At 37.0% G+C, this 13,461-nt stretch overlaps 1 pseudogene; it reads left to right on the top strand.

The window, feature by feature from the left end:
- The first annotated feature begins 1,939 nt into the window (after positions 1-1,939).
- Positions 1,940-13,461, top strand: part of LOC118895359 — a 26,438-nt pseudogene continuing 14,916 nt past the window's right edge.

Genomic DNA, 13,461 nt, shown 5'->3' on the forward strand with positions numbered 1-13,461 from the left:
TATGCAAAGGATCACATTAGAGGAACGCAAAGATTATGACCTAAAGAGTTCAAGAGAAGACATGGTTTGAAGATATGCTGCTCTACATCTATGCTATAAAATTCTAAGTGGTAAATTTAACATGACCAAAAAATGAGTTATCACTCATAGTTTCCTGCACACTATGGGAAAGATATTTGTAGTCATCATCAAAGAATCAAAGCAGCAATCTTTGAGAGAGTCACTGAAAGCCAGTATTTCATGTGTAACATGTTAGATGATGCAGCATCCACCAGAGTATTAGCTTCCTAGGGATGCCATAACAAATTACCATAAACTGAGTGGCTTAAAACAATATGAATTTCTTCTTTCACATTTCTGGAGGCCAGAACTTCAAAATGAAGGTTCTAATAGGGTTGATTCCTTCTGAAGGCTTTGAGGGAAAAGTAGTTCCATGCCTCTCTCCTAGCTTCTGGTGGTTGCTGGAAATCCTTGGCATTCCTTAGTTTGTAGACATATCACTCCAATCTCTACCTTCATCTCCACATGGTCTTCTCCTTTGTGTCTTCTGTGTCTGTGACCAAATTTCCCTCTTCTTACAAGGAAATAAGTCACTGGATTAGGGCTCACCTTAATCCAGTATGACCTCATTTTAACTTGATTATATCTGCAAAAACCTTTTTTCCAAATAAGGTCATATTTGCCAGGGGTTAGGAATATCAAGGGTTAGGATTTGAACATATCTTTTGAGGAGATACAAATGAGTAATGATATAAGTAACATTAAATACATAGTATTTAGGACCTTCTGAACCAAGAAAATCTATATTGTTTAAATATAATTAGCTCCTGAAGAACCATGGCATCATGAGTGGTAACAGCATTCTTGCCTTTATGTCTTGGTGAGAGATATGAAATTAACAAATTTTGGCACAATTGACAACAGAGAAAAGATGGTGCATGGGCACTAAGAAAACTCTTCATCTATACTGGCTGGGTGATAAACAAATATATAAAGACCTCTTCTCTACCCATTGTTCTAAATCTTCATTGACAGGTCACTATAGCTCACATGGTCCTATGAATTTTTGTGAAACAGTTTTTAAATCCAATTGTTTATATAGAAAAGGACGTTCAAAAATTATTTTTCTGAAGCCTTAGCCATCTAGTAGATTTAGTAGCAGCCCTAGTTACTCCCATGATAAAATAATACCAAAGATTGTGCATTGCCTGTAGTATACACCCAATATTTTCTAAGCTATACATTAATTCCAATTCTTCTACTACATGAACTAATTCAGAATATTATTATGTTGGTTTAAAAAGCTAGCCATTGGAAACTCTGAAAATACTTTACATCTCCCAGAGTTATTCCTAGGAAAGAACCTAAAAATAAGTTTTGTTTATCCCACTATACATTTGTGACAGCATATTCGTACATCTTTATTCAAACACACAAACTGTAATTAGATTGCATCTTCCTCTATATTCCAAATTTGATCTACAATTGATTATATTAAGTGTTTCACCAAGTTTTCTAAGCAACATATTTATAAACAATCTCTTTGGAATAGGTACCTCTGCAGATGGTTATGCCATTTGTTTTAGCCCAATTTTTTATAATAGCTTTGCTCTCTAAAAGTGTCACTTCTAGACCTTGTCCCTTAAATCACAAGACCACTTACTGTTACCTATGTACAGAGTAAAACATTGACACTGACAACCCAGCAGGCTGTACACTCCATGTAGGAGCTCTCACACGAGTAATCCTGTAACAGATTATGGATCATTTTAAGGTGTCAGCTGTGTGCTAAGGACTGACAACTAACCTGTATCTTACATGCAGCCAAATCTCTTCATAAAGGGTACAACAGTGAAAGCTGTCACTGAATTCTCATGCCTCAGAAGTAAGCTTTTAACTGATTCACTGAAAGTCAAGTCATCAAGAATTGAAAGATAACATGAAGGAAAACCAGATCAATAAAACCCCCATGTCTTTGGGAGACTCGCTGCAGACTGTGGCTTCAGTTCAGCACGAAGCTCCCAACCAAGAAAATGCGCTGTGAACACAGGTGTATTTCACAGCTGTCCAGGAAGGAGGATAATGCTAGAGTTGGACAGACAAGGGAAATACATAATGCCGCAGGGTTTTAAGATTTTTAGGATTCTCCACATTAGGTAAATTTTCTACCTGGAGTACAGAAGACAGCTGCATGAAATATTACCAAATATAACCAATGAAGAGCTTTCAAATCTAATATTTTGGAACCCAACCATTTAGGATGCATAGCTGAGGTTTTGTAAAATATCTGCATAAAATTAAGGTTTAGGGACTTCCCTTGTGGTGCAGTGGTTAAGAATCTGCCTGCCAATGCAGGGGACATGGATTTGATCCCTGGTCTGGGAAGATCCTACATGCCACAGAGCAAATAAGCCCGTGCGCCACAACTACTGAGCCTGCGCTTTAGACCCCGCATGCCACAACTACTGAAGCCTGTGCACCTAGAGCCCGTGCTCTGCAACAAGAGAAGCCACCGCAATGAGAAGCCCGCGCACCGCCGAAGAGTAACCCCCACTCGTCACACTAGACAAAGCTCACGCGCAGCAACGAAGACCCACGGCAGCCATAAATAAATAAATGAATAAATATTTAAGGTTTAGATATAGGCCCTTAATTGTATTTAGCCTATCTTCTCTGCTTGTATTGAGTAATTCAACTACAATATAATGTTTTCTTTCCAAAATTAGTAGTATATTTGAAAGACTAATCTGATGGCATTGGGAAGGGAATTTGGAGAAGTTCATGATGGACAAGTGGTTGGAATTTCAGTTGTAAAAATTTAGCCACCCTCTTTGATTTTATCTTCTTATCACACACAGAACAAAATGACTATTGTTTATTTTGAAATATCTTCCCTATGTATTTCTTCCTTTCCTATCTGGTAGCCACAACTATAATACAAATGCCATCATTGATGAACTATTACATATTTTATAGAAAAACACTTCTTCAAAGAAGAGATGTGATATAAAGGTAGACTATTTCATTTGTAATAAAGGCCATCACATTAACACATTCAAAGTTACCATGATAACTGAAATATGAAATATAAATCCATACATAGTAAAGTACCTAGCATTTGGTTGTCATAAATTACCTAGCATTAGGTACTGAAAAGAAAAATATAAACAATAAATTTTTTTAGTCCAATGAGGTAAAGTGATATTTTGAAAAGGAAAAATGTATTTATGACCTCATGCCTTTTTGAGGCACAAAGTTCTAACAGCCCTTTAGAGAACTACAAAATTCAAATTAGAGAGAGTTGGTTTCAGATACAAAGCAGACATTTTCATGTTTCTCTTTCAAAAACTATCTGATTAGGAATCTCAAATAAGGACTTTTTCTTTTAACATCTTTACTGGAGTATAATTTTGCTTTACAATGGTGTGTTAGTTTCTGCTGTATAACAAAGTGAATCAGCTATACATGTACATATATCCCCATATCTCCTCCCTCTGTGTCTCCCTCCCACCTTCCCTATCACACCCCTCTACGTGGTCACAAAGCACCGAGCTGATCTCCCTGTGCTATGCGGCTGCTTCCCACTATCTATTTTACATTTGGTAGTGTATATATGTCCATGCCACTCTCACTTCATCCCAGCTTATCCTTCCCCCTCCCCGTGTCCTCAAGTCCATTCTTTATGTCTGTGTCTTTATTCCTGTCCTGCCCCAAGATTACTCAGAACCTTTTTTTTTTTTTGGATTCCATATATATGTGTTAGCATATGGTATTTGTTTTTCTCTTTCTGACTTACTTCACTCTGTATGACAAACCCTAGGTCCATCCACTGCACTACAAATAACTCAATTTCATTTCTTTTTATGGCTGAGGTATATTCCATTGCATATACGCACCACATCTTCTTTATCCATTCATCTGTCTATGGACACAGTGTCTATGGACACTGGTTATTGTAAATAGAACTGCAATGAACACTGTGGTACATGACTCTTTGAATTACAGTTTTCTCAGGGTATATGCTCAGTAGTGGGATTTCTGGGTCATATGGTAGTTCTATTTTTAGTTTTTGGAGGAACCTCCATATTGTTCTCCATAGTGGCTGTATCAATTTATATTCCCACCGAAAGTGCAAGAGGGTTCCCTTTTCTCCACACCCTCTCCAGCATTTACTCTTTGTAGATATTTTGACGATGGCCATCCTGACTAGTGTGAGGTGATACCTCATTGTAGTTTCGATTTGCATTTATCTAATGATTAGTGACGTTCAGCATCCTTTCATGTGTTTGGTGGCAATGTGCATATCTTCTTCAGAGAAATGTCTATTTAGGTCTTCTGCCCATTTTTTGATTGGGTTATTTGTTTTTTTGGTATTGAGCTACATGAGCTGCTTATATATCTTGGAGATTAATCCTTTGTCAGTTGCTTCGTTTGCAAATATTTTCTCCCATTCTGAGGGTTGCCTTTTCGTCTTGTTTATGGTTTTCTTGGCTGTGAAAAAGCTTGTAAGTTTCATTAGGTCCCATTTCTTTATTTTTGTTTTTATTTCCATTTCTCTAGGAGGTGGGGCAAAAAGGATCTTGCTGTGATTTATGTCATAGACAGTTCTGCCTATGTTTTCCTCTAAGAGTTTTAAAGTATCCGGCCTTACATTTAGGTCTTTAATCCATTTTGAGCTTATTTTGGTGTATGGTATTAGGGAGTGTTCTAATTTCTTTCTTTTACATGTAGCTGTCCACTTTTCCCAGCACCACTTACTAAAGAGGCTGTCTTTTCTCCATTGTATATTCTTGTCTCCTTTATCAAAGATAAGGTGACACATGTGCGTGGGTTTATCTCTCGGCTTTCTATACTGTTCCACTGATCTATATTTCTGTTTTTGTGCCAGTACCATACTGTCTTGATTACTGTAGCTTTGTAGTATAGTCTGAAGTCAGGGAGCCTGAATCCTCCTGCTCCGTTTTTCATGCTGAAGATTGCTTTGGCTATCCAGGGTCTTTTGTGTTTCCATACAAATTGTGAAATTTTTTGTTCTAGTTCTGTGAAAAATGCAATTGGTAATTTGATAGGGATTGCATTGAATCTGTAGATTGCTTTGGGTAGTATAGTCATTTTCACAATGTTGGTTCTTCCAATCCAAGAACAGGGCATATCTCTCCATCTGTTCATATCATCTTTAATTTCTTTCATCAGTGTCTTATAGTTTTCTGCATACAGGTCGTTTGTCTCCTTAGGTAGGTTTATTCCTAGGTATTTTATTCTTTTTGTTGCAATGGTAAATGAGAGTGTTTCCTTAATTTCTCTTTCAGATTTTTCATCATTAGTATATAGGAATGCAAGAGATTTCTGGGCATTAATTTTGTATCCTGCTACTTTACCAAATTCATCGATTAGCTCTAGTAGTTTTCTGGTAGCATCTTTAGGATCCTCTATGTATAGTATCATGCCATCCTCAAACAGTGACAGCTTTACTTCTTCTTTTCTGATTCGGATTCCTTTTAGTTCTTTTTCTTCTCTGATTGCTGTGGCTAAAACTTCCAAAACTATGTTGAATAATAGTGGTGAGAGTGGGCAACCTTGTCTTGTTCCTGATCTTAGTGGAAATGGTTTCCGTTTTTCACCATTGAGAATGACGTTGGCTGTGGGTTTGTCATATATGGCCTTTATTATGTTGAGCTAAGTTCCCTCTATGCCTCCTCTCTGAAGGGTTTTTATCATAAATGGGTGTTGAATGTTGTCAAAAGCTTTCTCTGCATCTATTGAGATGATCATATGGTTTTTCTCCTTCAGTTTGTTAATATGGTTTATCGCATTGATTGATTTGTGTATACTGAAGAATCCTTGCATTCCTGGGATAAACCCCATTTGATCATGGTGTATGATCCTTTTAATGTGCTGTTGGATTCGGTTTGCTAGTATTCTGTTGAGGATTTTTGCATCTATGTTCATCAGTGATATTGGCCTGTAGTTTTCTTTCTTTGTGACATCTTTGTCTGGTGTTGGTATCAGGGTGATGGTGGCCTCGTAGAATGAGTTTGGGAGTATTCCTCCCTCTGCTATATTTTGGAAGAGTTTGAGAAGGATAGGTGTTAGCTCTTCTCTAAATGTTTGATAGAATTTGCCTGTGAAGCCATCTGGTCCTGGACTTTTGTTGGTTGGAAGATTTTTAATCACAGTCTCAATTTCAGTGCTTGTGATTGGTCTGTTTATATTTTCTATTTCTTCCTGGTTCAGCCTTGGAAGGTTGTGCTTTTCTAAGAATTTGTCCATTTCTTCCAGGTTTTCCATTTTATTGGCATATAGTTGCTTGTAGTAATGTCTCATGATCCTTTGTATTTCTGCAGTGTCAGTTTTGACTTTCCCTTTTTCATTACTAATTCTATTGATTTGAGTCTTCACCCTTTTTACTTGATGAGTCCTGCTAATGGTTTATCAATTCTGTTTATCTTCTCAAAGAATCAACTTCTAGTTTTATTGATCTTTGCATTGTTTCCTTCATTTCTTTTTCATTTATTTCTGATCTGACCTTTATGATTTCTTTCTTTCTGCTAACTTTGGGGTTCTTTTGTTCTTCTTTCTCTAATTGCTTTAGGTGTAAGTTTAGGTTTTTATTTGAGATTTTTCTTGTTTCTTGAGGTAGGATTGTATTGCTATAAACTTCCCCCTTAGAACTTCTTTTGCTGCCTCCAATAGATTTTGGGTTGTCATGTTTTCATTCTCATTTGTTTCTAGGTATTTTTTGATTTCCTCTTTGATTTCTTCAGTGATATCTTGGTTATTTAGTAGTGCATTGTGTAGCCTCCATGTGTTTGTATTCTTTACAGATTTTTTCCTGTAATTGATATCTAGTCCCATAGCGCTGGGGTCGGAAAAGATACTTGATATGATTTCAGTTTTCTTAATTTTACCAAGGCTTGATTTGTGACCCAAGATATGATCTATCCTGGAGAATGTTCCATGAGCACTTGAGAAGAAAGTGTAACTTCTTATTTTTGGATGGAATGTCCTATAAATATCAATTAAGTCCAACTTGTTTAATGTATCATTTAAAGCTTGTGTTTCCTTATTATTTTCATTTTGGATGATCTGTCCATTGGTGAAACTGGGGTGTTAAAGTCCCCTCTTATGATTGTGTTACTGTCGATGCCCCTTTCTATGGTTGTTAGCATTTGCCTTATGTATTGAGGTGCTTCTATGTTGGGTGCATAAATATTCACAGTTGTTTTATCTTCTTGGATTGATCCCTTGATCATTATGTAGTGTCCTTCTTTGTCTCTTGTGATAGTCTTTATTTTAAAGCCTATTTTGTCCTATATGAGAATTGCTACTCCAGCTTTTTTTTGATTTCCATTTGCATGGAATATCTTTTTCCATCCCTTCACTTTCAGTCTGTATGTGTCCCTAGGTCTAAAGTGGGTCTCTTTTAGACAGCATATATACGGGTCTTGTTTTTGTATCCATTCAGCCAGTCTGTGTCTTTTGGTGGGAGCATATAATCCATTTACATTTAAGGTAGTTATCAATATGTATGTTCCTATTACCATTTTCTTAATTGTTTTGGGTTTGCTATTGTAAGTCTTTTCCTTCTCTTGTGTTTCCTGCCTAGAGAAGTTCCTTTAGCATTTGTTGTATAGCTGGTTTGGTGGTGCTGAATTCTCTCAGCTTTTGTTTGTCTCTAAAGGTTTTAATTTCTTTGTCGAATCTGAAATAGATCATTGCTGAGTAGAGTAATCTTGGTTGTAGGTTCTTCCCTTTCATCACTTTAAGTATGTCCTGCCACTCCCTCTGGCTTGCAGAGTTTCTGCTGAAAGGTCAGCTGTTAACCTTATGGGGATTTCCTTGTGTGTTAATTGTTGCTTTTCCCTTGCTGCTTTTAATATTTTTTCTTTTTATTTAATTTTTGATAATTTGATTAATATGTGTCTTAGTGTGTTTCTCCTTGGATTTATCCTGTATGGGACTCTCTGCCCTTCTTGGACTTGATTGACCATTTCCTTTCCCATATTAGGGAAGTTTTCAACTATAATCTCTTCAAATATTTTCTCAGTCCCTTTTTTTTTTCTCTTCTTCTTCTGGGACCCCTAAAATTCGAATGTTGGTGCATTTAATGTTGTCCCAGAGGTCTCTGAGATTGTGCTTAATTCTTTTCATTCTTTTTTCTTTATTCTGCTCTGTGGTAGTTATTTCCACTGTTTTATCTTCCAGGTCACTTATCCGTTCTTCTGCCTCAGTTATTTTGCTATTGACTCCTTCTAGAGAATTTTTAGTTTCATTTATTGGGTTGTTCAGTCATTGTTTGTTTGTACTTTAGTTTGTCTAGGTACTTGTTAAACATTTCTTGTATTTTCTCATTCTATTTCCAAAATTTTGGATCATCTTTACTATCCTTACTCTGAATTCAGGTAGACTGCCTATTTCCTCTTCATTTGTTTGGTATGGTCGGTTTTTATCTTGCTCCTTCATCTGCTGTGTGTTTCTCTGTCTTCTCATTTTGCTTAACTTACTATGTTTGAGGTCTCCGTTTCGAAGGCTGCAGGTTCATAGTTCCCGTTGTTTTTGGTGTCTGCCTCCAGTGGCTAAGGTTGGTTCAGTGTGCTGTGCAGGCTTCCTGGTGGAGGGGACTGGTGCTTGTGTTCTGGTGGATGAGGCTGGATCTCGTCTTTCTGGTGGGCAGGACTGCATCCAGTGGTGTGTTTGGGGGTGTCTGTGATCTTATTATGATTTTAGGCAGCCTCTCTGATAATGGGTGGGTTTGTGTTCCTGTCTTGTTAGTTGTTTGGCATAGGGTGTCCAGCACTGGAGCTTGCTGGTCGTTGAGTGGAGCTGGGTCTTAGCATTGAGATAGAGACCTCTGGGAGAGCTTTTGCCGTTTGATATTACGTGGGGCCGGGAGGTATCTGGTGGACCAATGTCCTGAATTCAGCTCTCCCACCTCAGAGGCTCAGGCCTGACACCTGGTCAGAGCACCAGGACCCGGTCAGCCACATGGCTCAGAAAAAAAGGGAGGAAAAAAAATAAGAAAGAGGGCTTCCCTGGTGGCACAGTGGTTGAGAATCTGCCTGCCAATGCAGGGAACACGGGTTCGAGCCCTGGTCTGGGAAGATCCCACATGCCGGGGAGCAACTAGGCCCGTGAGCCACAATTACTGAGCCTGCGCGTCTGGAGCCTGCGCTCCGCAACATGAGAGGCCGCGACAGTGAGACGCCCGCACACCACAATGAAGAGTGGTGGCCCCTGCTTGCCGCAACTGGAGAAAGCCCTCGCACAGAAACAAAGACCCAGCACAGCCATAAATAAAAATAAAAAAAATTAAAATATAAAAAAAGAAAGAAAAAACAAATAAATAAAATATAGTTATTAAAATAGAAAAAAGTTATTAACATTAAAAAAATAAAAAGTAATAAAAAAAAGGAGGAAAGAAAGAAGAGTGCAACCAAACTTAAAAACAAATCCACTAATGATACCAAGCTCTAAAGAGTATACAAAAACAAAAAACAAAAAAAAAGGACAGTCAGAACCATAGGACAACTGACAAAAGCAAAGCTATACAGACAAAATAACAGAAAGAAGCATACACATGCACACCAACAAAAAGAGAAAAAGGAAAAAAATATGTATATATATAAAAAAAAGGAAGAGAGCAACCAAATCAATAAACAAATCTACCATTGATAATAAGCTCTAAATACTAAACTAAGATAAACATAAAACCAGAAACAAATTAGATGCAGAAAGTAAACCCCAAGTCTATAGTTGCTCCCAAAGTCCACTGCCTCAGTTTTGGAATGATTTGTTGTCTATTCAGATATTCCACAGATGCAGGGTACATCAAGTTGATTGTGGAGATTTAATCCACTGCTCCTGAAGCTGCTGGGAGAAATTTCCCTTTCTCTTCTTTGTTCACACAGCTCCTGGGGTTCAGCTTTGGATTGGGCCCTGCCTCTGCATGTACGTCTCCTGAGGGCATCTGTTCCCTGCCTTTTGGGAAGTCTGAGGTATTCTATCAGCGTTCAGTAGGTGTTCTGTAGGAGCTGTTCCATATGTAGATGTAGTTTTGATGTATTTGTGGGGAGGAAGGTGATCGCCACGCCTTACTCCTCCGCCATCTTTAAGGCCTCTGGGCTGAAATAGGGACTTTTAAACATTCAGGAGTTAAGACTAATGAGACTATGGGTAATTTTTCACAAAATTTAAGAATTAAACTTCATAGATACAGAGTTAGTGCAAGTTCATTTGCACAAATCAATTTCTCTTCACAGGGGAGTTTTCTTTTAATAGCAACTCCTAGGTACTCAGGATTTTAATACTGGCCTATGAATTTAAATTAAATAAAATAATAATCATTAAATTATTAAAATTTAATAATTTTAATATAGAATTTTAATACTGACCTAGTAGTATCTTCTATGTTTTAATTTCTCATTTATTTCATACATGTTTATTGCAGATGTGACATATTCAAATGCCTAAAGGATCCAGGCAGTTGACTCACAACATTGAAATTGTTGTAAGAAAAACCATGGGAATCTCTGGACTGCGAAAAACTAGACAAACGACAGAAGATCTGTTGATGGTGAGGAAGAAGCTGGTCTTTGCAGATAGTATTTGGGAACATGGCTGGGACTAATGTTTTTCAGATTTTTTTTTCTGTGAAGCCAGATTATTGTATAGAATTTCCCAAATATTTAATATTTATTCAAAATAAAATTTAAATACTGTGCTGACCCAACGTAAAAATTCTACAGGCCAGATCTTGCCCAAGGACGAGAAGTTTGCTATTTCAGGTTGGAAAAAGTCTACTAAAGAATAAAAGAAAAAATGCTAGGCTTTGGGATATGAAGATAATTAGGATTCTTTTTTTTGTCGTTCAAGATGTTCATAGACTTAGTAAGGGAGATTAAGCCCGCTCCTAATGACTACACTTGCAGGACCAAGTCAAGAGTACAAATGTAGACACCCAGTGTGTCCTCTTCTATTCCCCCCCAGTCCCTGCACCTTCCCTCACTAAAAGAAGTATCTTAGCCCTCACATCCAAGCTCCATCCACAACCCTTTAGGCAATGACAGAAGTCTAGGTCCACCATTAGGGCCTAGCGATGAGCACAGTAGCAGTAAAATCAGCTCTGTGTAGTGTTGGGGAAAAGGACTATGGAGGAACTAGAGATAATTCCAGGGTCTAAGTTCCATGGTGAAGGAAGGGGGAAACAACAGGTTCCAGGTAAGCATGTCTCCTTGGCCCCTACAGTTTACTCACTTTTGAAGGGGTGATGGTCAGTGGAAGGCAAAATGGGGGTCTCTAAAGCATGCTATAGAGAACAGGTTCACAATGGCTGACTGTAAGGGTTGTACTTAGGGAGAACAACATGAAAACACATATTTTAGGCATTGGGTGATACTCATCCTTTGTTCTCAGCTATATGGCTAAAGAGGTCCCTGTGTAACGTACTTTGTGGCCACTTAGTCTCTTAACAAAATAGTCTGTGTGTACTTGAACTTAGGAAAGCCTGTATAATCAGCTTTTCATATCTAAGTTAAATGACTAACCTGCTGCATTGTAAAGAAGAATTATTTATTTTGCTCATAAAATATGAAGAAGTTCATGAATGTCTTTTACAGAGGACACAATTACAAATACTTTCTCTATTGGGTTTCTTGCCTATGTTAAAGCACTCAACTCAATAACATGCAGCACTTCAAAGTCATAAAATACCATATTCAGAGCCATAGTTTTTAAATGTTAAATTTTTACTACCTCCTATATGTAAGTCGCAGGTATTATGTTTTCGTACTCTTTAGAGAAGAGGTTTTCAGTAAGATATTGTAGAAAGAAAGAAAGAAAGAAAAATAGAAAGAAAGAAAGAAAGAAAGAAAGAAAGAAAGAAAGAAAGAAAGAAAGAAAGAAAGAAAGAAAGAGAGAGAAAGAAAGAAAGGAAGGAAGAGAGAGAGAGAGGGAGGGAAGGAGGAAGGGAGGGAGAGAGAGAGAAAATAAGAAAGAAAGAAAGCAGGAAAGAAAGAAAGAAAGAAAGAAAGAAAGAAAGAAAGAAAGGAAGAAGGGAGAGAGAGGAGGAAAGGGAGGGAGTGAAGAAGGAAAGAAGAGAGAAAGAGAGAGACAAAGACAGACAGAAAGGGAGGGAGGGAGGAAGGGAGGGGAGGGAGAGAGGAAGAAAGGAAGGAAGGAAGAGAGGAAGAAAAAACCAAACTAATATTCTTTAAAAACAAGAGGATGCTTTTAGGGTTGTTTGAAAACCTAGTTTGGACATAATTTCATAAGAGGACCACAGATCTCCATTCCCAATGTTAATGGCTTGTTAGTCCACAAGAAAGACAGTACAATAGGAAAGTGAGGTGCACTGGTTAAGCATCTGCAATACATTAGTAATAAAATCTGAGCAGCTGTTCTAAAACTTGGAAATTTTCAAGCAGAGTCAGTAGCACAGGTCCAAAGAAGAGCACTCTGATATCACACGGAATAATTTTAATAGCTTTTCTCATGCTCAATGCACTGAGCATTTCAGGGCTAAATAGCAGCCATAAAGGCAACAAAGTTGTGATAAAAATGGATAATGAAGTTTATTTGCCAGTATTTTTCTGTTCATTTTAGAGTTATATTGTTCATAAACACTGAAGCATTGGTATATTTGAAAGATTATTTTGATGAGTATATGAACACACAAAAAGCTTGAACTTAAAGTTTTAATTATTAATATATGTATGTTGTCCCACATGGGTGTGCTAAGCAGAATTATGATCACAAGTACTTGTGGAAGCTGAAATACTTATACAGATAAATTTAGTGAATATAAATGATATTTAGAAACAATTTAAAGTTCAAATGTCAATGAAACAGTTCTTAAGGAATTTATGAGCATATGTTAGATACAAGAAATATACAGAAAACTTGGTTTTCCATGCTTGAAAAATTGAACTTCTTGTTTATTTAGATTATTTCAGGAAGTCCACAGGGGAAAATCCCCCTGTAATAAAACCTTGAAATCAAAAATTAGATTATGTAGGTCAGACTATCCAGAGAGGACCAAAAATGATTTCTATCCTGTAAGTTATTCTATTTTCTAGTTATTCAGATTTTTTAAAAGCTGTAATATTGAGAACTCTCAACTGGAGTTATGATAATAGAGCTTTTTGACCACAGAAGTAGCTGAGACTAAACATAGGAAGATATAAGTGACAAACAGAACAGTGTTCTTAACAAATATAAAACCAATTTTAAAATGGCATAGGTAAAATTCAAGTACTCCCTTGCATAACGTTTTACGTTGATTGTTAATTTTTTTCTTCTAGGCCAATAATCATTTTCATTAATTAATGAGATACCTTAAATTTCTATATCAGTTACTAATAGTATATGAGTAATTATGGGATAGTCCCTCTAAAAGTATTGCTTACTTTCATCTATGTTTCTTCATTTTTTCTGTCATTGAGAATAATTACAAACTCATTAAAT

The sequence above is a fragment of the Balaenoptera musculus genome, chromosome 5 (assembly GCF_009873245.2).
Source record: "Balaenoptera musculus isolate JJ_BM4_2016_0621 chromosome 5, mBalMus1.pri.v3, whole genome shotgun sequence".
NCBI lineage: Eukaryota > Metazoa > Chordata > Mammalia > Artiodactyla > Balaenopteridae > Balaenoptera > Balaenoptera musculus.